The following is a 6,000-nucleotide window of genomic DNA, read 5'->3' as shown; positions in this document are numbered from 1 at the left end:
TGGAACAAGAGGGAGCGAGGCAGCTGAGAGAACATGGAGGCTGATGTTAAGATTCCTCTCTGCACATTTACAGGTTGTTATGAATATTCTTAAGGGATGGACGTGTACAGGGTTTTCTATGTCTAGATGAGCAGACTGTATCTTATTTAGTTGGGCAATTATATCTTATCAATTGGGTCAGAGGTTATTGTGTTGTGTGTTCCTTCATGTGATGATTTAATTGAGTTCAAGAGAGTGTGGTGGCTGGACACACTGGGCCGCCATGGAATTGGGATATGTATGTCTGGCATGGTGGCAATTTGCCTTGGGGACTAGATGGGTAGAGAGATCGTTGCTGGGCTCAGAGAGTAGCCATTGGCAATGTGATATGGGTTGGAACTAAGCGGCTGAGACACTTTGCTGACTGGAATGAAAATATCCAACAGATGCCATGTGGCCCAACAGTGCCAGATCTAGTGTGGAATAAAAGAAACCTTTTATAATTAATTTTACTGCAACATATATACATATATATGTATATATATATGTGTGTGTGTATTGCAACATATATACAATATGCAATATATATATGAAACATATATACATATATAATATGTGTTATATAGTGCACCACCACACCTGGCTGTAGTATATTTTTATTGGAAATTCAAACAATATATTCTGATCATGGTTTCTACTCTCCCATCTCCTGTCAGATCCTTCCCACACATCAAACCCCATCCCATCTTTCTCTTAGAAAGCAAACGAAAAGCAAACATGGTGGTTTGAATATGCTTAACCACAGGGAGTGGTACTCTTAGGAGCTGTGGCCTTGCTGGAGGAAGTGTGTCACTGTGGGGGTGGGCTTTGGAGGTCTCCCCCTATGCTCAGGCTCCTCCCATGCTGAAGGGAGCTTCCTCCCAGCTGCCTGAGGTTGCCAGTCTTCTGGTTGCCTATGGAACTAGATGTAGAAGTCTTGGCGCCTCCAAAACCATCTCTGCCTGGACGTTGTCATACTTCCTGCCTTAATGATAATCGAATGAACTCTGAACATGTAAGGCAGCCCCAATTAAATGTCCTTTGTAAGAGTTGCCTGGGTCATGGTGTCTATTCACAGCAATGGAAACCCTAAGACAATACACACCAGAATGAAAAAATAATAATGAAGAAGCACAAGAAACAGACACAGACACAAACCCATAACTCATAAAACACAAAATTGGAAACCATACTCTATAAGCAAAAGAGCAGTAAGGTAAAAAAAATGCACAAACAAAGCAACATGACACAAAATATTATAGAAAAAACCCATCAAATTAGTTTTGTGTTGACAACTACTGCTGGGCATAGGCTCAATGCAGAGAGAATCTTATAAGCACCACCTGACAGTAAAAAAGCCGAGACAGGAAATAGGAGGTGGGACACTGGCAGGAAGAGAGAGGATTCTGGGAAATAGAGGATAAAAGAGAGATCCAAGAGCACTCGGAGGAGAAAGGCCATAAGGGATAGCCTGAGGAGATGGACATAAACAGACAGGTATTTGTTCCCATCTACTGGAAGATGAAGCCTTTCTGGTGACTGCTGACCGAGAGAGAGACACTAATCTATGGGTGTGGCAGAATGCTGTTCGGAGTAATTTTATTGCTGTGTTCCTTTAGCAGAGCAGTAGTATTCGGTTTTTCCCTGAGGCCCGTGTCCTATCTAGTTTCGGGTTCTTAGCCACCCAAGCGGTGTCAGGCATGGGTTCTGTCTCATGCTGTGGGCCTTAAATCCAATCAGACCGTGGTTGGTCACTCCTATAGTGTTCACATCACTCTCGAACCAGTACATCAGGCAGGCAAGTCACAGTTCTAGATCGCAGGATTTGTAGCTGAGTTGGTGATTATCTTTCTCCTCCGGTAGTGTGTGCAGAGAACCTTCCAGTACCACCAACGCTAGTTAGTACACTAGTCAGTGAGGTAACCAGGCAGTAAATAAGGGCTCTAGTTAGGCACCATTCAACTTCCCCATGTTCACTGGAAGATGTAGGCGTTGTCTGTAGTAATGGGACCTCACCATCAGTTTTTGGAGAGCAATCAATAGCCTTGGCAGCTGTTTAGGGGATTCCTGGGATAGCCCTCTATCCCAGGACTCAATCAGACGAACCCATTCCTGGCACTGAAGCTTTCACTTGGTAACCAAGATGCAAGTTGGACCTTCTCTTCCCTGCTGTTTGTTGAGTCCACTTGGCTTTGATCATCTATGTACACATTTTAAGAAGTTTCTACAGTAGTAGTTTTCCACATGACCCCCCAAATGGCATATAGAGTTACCTGTCCTTCCCCGTAGTCCCTCCCTTACACCCCTCTTCCCTCCTCTCCCCATTTAATTTCCATTCCAGTCTCCCCCGTTTTCCTGTAACTATACTATTTTCCCTTCCTTGGTAGGTAAGGTACCTGCCCACCACCACCACCAAGACCCTTGCTCTATAACTAACCTCTGTGGCTAGGTGACTAGTAGCATGCCTATCAAAAACTTAAAAGATAAAAATCCACATATAAGAGAATTCATAGCAATATTTGTCTTCTGAGTTACCTTACTCAGGATGATATTTTTTTTCCGTACCTCCAATCATTTACCTGTGGGTTTCATTTTTCACAGCTGAATAATGTTCCATTTCAGAAATGTACCCCATTTTCGTTCTCCATTCACCAGTTGATGGACATCTAGGTTGTCCCAAAATTCTGGCTGTCACGCATAGAGCAGACAGGAACATGGGCGAGCAGGTGTTTCCTTTGGCTCAAGAGTGGTATAGCTGGATCTTGAGGTGGATCTATTCCCAACATCTTTAGGAGCCTCCTTACTGATTTCCATAGCAACTGTACAAGTGTGCACTCCCAATAGCAACAGACGAGTGCTTGCTTCCCTTGCTCTGCATCCTCGCCAGCACCTGCTGCCTTTTGTTGTAAATGATCTCGGCCATTCAGTACGAGAAGAAATCTCCAAGTAGTTTGGATTTGCATTTCCCTGTTGGCTACAGATGTTTAGCATCTTGAATGTCTCTCAGCCATTTGCATTTAGTCTTTTAAGAACTCTTTTAGTTCTGTATTCCACTTTTAAATTGGGTTATTCGTTTTCTTGATGTCCAGCTTTTAGAGATTTTTTTTATATTTCGGATACCAACCCTCTGCCAGATGTATAACTGGTAAAGATCTTTTCTCTTTCTGTAGCCTACCGCTTTGCCCAAATGATGATGTACTTTGCACACAAAAGCGTTTCAGTCTCCTAAGGGCCCATGTATAGGTGCCTTACTAAGGTGTCCTGTTCAGAAAGTCTTTTTCTGTACCAATTAGTTAACGTTTTCAAGTCCATTCCTCACTTTCCCTTCTGTATATTGCACTATACTTTTCTATCTGACTACTTTGCTGTAACTATTGATCAGCTATAGAAGTTTCCCAGTGGGGTTTTTAGGGATTTTCATTATTAAATCAGATCATCTGCAAATAAAGATACTTTGACTTCTTCCTTTCTTATTTCTATCCCCTGGCTCTCCTGAGTTGTCTTATTGCTCTGGCTAAGACTTTAAGTATGATATTGAATAGGTATAGAAACTTACGCTTTCTTTTAGTAGAATTGATTTGAGTTTCTCTCCAGTTAGGTTGATGTTGGCTATGTGCTTGCTTTAAATTTCCTTTATTGTATTGAGGTTTGTCCACTGTATCCCCAGTCTCTCCAGGACTTCTGTCATGAAGAGATGTTGTAGGTTGGCAAAGTCCTTTTCTGCATATAATAAAATGATCATGTGGTTTTGCCTTTCAGACTAGTAATGTGGTGGGTTACCTTTATCAAATTATGAATGTTGAACCATTCCTGCTTCTCTGGGATGAGACCAACTTGATCATGAAGAATGATCTTTTAGATGTTCTCTTGGATTCTGTTTATAAGTATTTTTATTGATTTTTTGCATCTATGCTTACAATATTGTTCTGTAATCTTTATTGGGTGTGTGTGTGTGTGTGTGTGTGTGTGTGTGTGTGTGTGTGTGTGTATCAGGGGTATAGTGTCCTCATAGAATTAGTTAATGTTCTTTCAGATTCTATTTTGTAGTATAATTTGAAGAGTATTGGTGTTGATTCTGTGAAAGTCTGGTAGACTTCTATGCTAAATAAATCTGTCTCTGGGCTTGTTATGGTTGGGAGACTTTACTGCTTCTATTTTACTAGGGACTATGAATATGTTTACATTAATTAATTAATTAATCCCTGGAGCATACATAATAGGATAGTACCCACTCCTGCAAGTTGTCCTCTCATCTCTACACAAACACTGTGGCACACATCACTCAAGCACACACATACTCATGTCCATTCATTAATTAATTAGACATAAATTTTTTTAAAAGAAGGATGCAATCATTCATGTTTGGGAAAAATAATTTGCATTAAGCCTTTAAAAGAAATATAGGCTGGGCACCTTTTATGATTGCATCCCAGTATTTGGAAGACTGAAGAGTGTGGATCTGGGATCCAAGCATAGCCTGGGCTACATAGTGAGATGGTCTCTAAACAGGGAAATAGGTGGTTCACACAGGGAGGCAGACAGACAGATCAATTTAATAAAAATTAATGAGCCAAAGGAAAGAAGATGAAAGGATAGAATTTGATAAAGGGTTCAGATAACGAGAGAAAAAAATGCTGCTATGCCTGGGCCTAGGGCTATTCTATGGTAAAGCTGAAGCGGGAATTTCTGGATATGTCATGTGGTAGAGACTCACGTGGTATTTTGTTGAGGCAAGACCTGTGGAAGAACATGTGATGTTCGGAGAGAGCATAAACAGAACTCAATGAACAGTGATAGCGCCCTTTGCACAGCTAGCCTTGCAACGCTTAGTTGGTCTCATGCCTTTGCTGATTTTTGCTTCACTGAGAGAAGCACAGCAGAGAACTTCTCCTGGCATCCTGGCTGGTCCTGGTCCGTCATGTTGACAGGTTCTGATTTGACGGAGGCCTGACAGTTTCTGCTGGATCATGGCACTGCTGCAGACTTGTGTTTGGTATCCTGACACGACTGAACTGGACTTCTGGTATCCTGACAGTCAGAGACTGGAATCACCCCAAAGAACAGCTTCTAAAAAGGTCTATATCCCCCTGTCCTATTTGCCGTCTTTTCTACCCTACCTTTGAGTGGTGGTCTAGATGGGGAGTTGAAGCATTTGAGAACCCTCATTAAAAGTAGGCTTGGAAAAACTGAAGCCTACATAAAGTAGCCTGCCTGAGGTCAAAGGTCAATCTCTAGAGCCACAAAGAATAACACAGATATATGAATTTAGTATTGTGCATTGTGAATGACAGTGATGTCTTATTGTAATAAAAATCTACTTCTGAATGGCAAACTTAGAAAAGGCATTTAATACCCAGGTTGGGTAGATTTTGCCTCTAATCCCAACATGGAGGAAGCCAAGACTGGAGAATGACAAGTCTAGAGACAGACTTGGCTGCACAGTGAAGTCTTGACTCACCCCAACAAAACAAAACTACGTATGTAAACCACAAACGGTAACTTTTATGAAGCCAGGCCAAGTGGCCCTCACCTTAAATCCTACGATTCAGGCAGAGCTCTGTGAGCTCAAGGCCAGGCTGACCCACAGAGAGTTTCAAGACAGCCAGAGTTACATAATGATGCCCCATCTCAAAAAGCAAAACAGATGAACAAAGTTAACTCATGAAATCATATTGTATAAAACCAGCTTGGCTATCACCTGATGGCACTCTGTTCTCTCTCTCTCTCTCTCTCTCTCTCTCTCTCTCTCTCTCTCTCTCTCTCTGTGTGTGTGTGTCTGTGTGTGTATGTGTGTATCTGTGTGTCTGTGTGTGAATGTGTGTATCTGTGTGTCTGTGTGTATGTGTGTATCTCTGTGTGTGTCTGTGTGTCTGTGTATGTGTGTATCTGTGTGTCTGTGTGTGTGTATGTGTGTGTATCTGTGTGTGTGTTTCTGTGTGTGTGTATTGAGGAGTGAAAGCTTAGAGTGTATTATATTACTTG

The sequence above is a fragment of the Rattus rattus genome, chromosome 4 (assembly GCF_011064425.1).
Source record: "Rattus rattus isolate New Zealand chromosome 4, Rrattus_CSIRO_v1, whole genome shotgun sequence".
Classification (NCBI taxonomy): domain Eukaryota; kingdom Metazoa; phylum Chordata; class Mammalia; order Rodentia; family Muridae; genus Rattus; species Rattus rattus.
The sequence above is the reverse complement of the archived record's forward strand: the minus strand, read 5'-3'. Positions refer to the sequence as shown.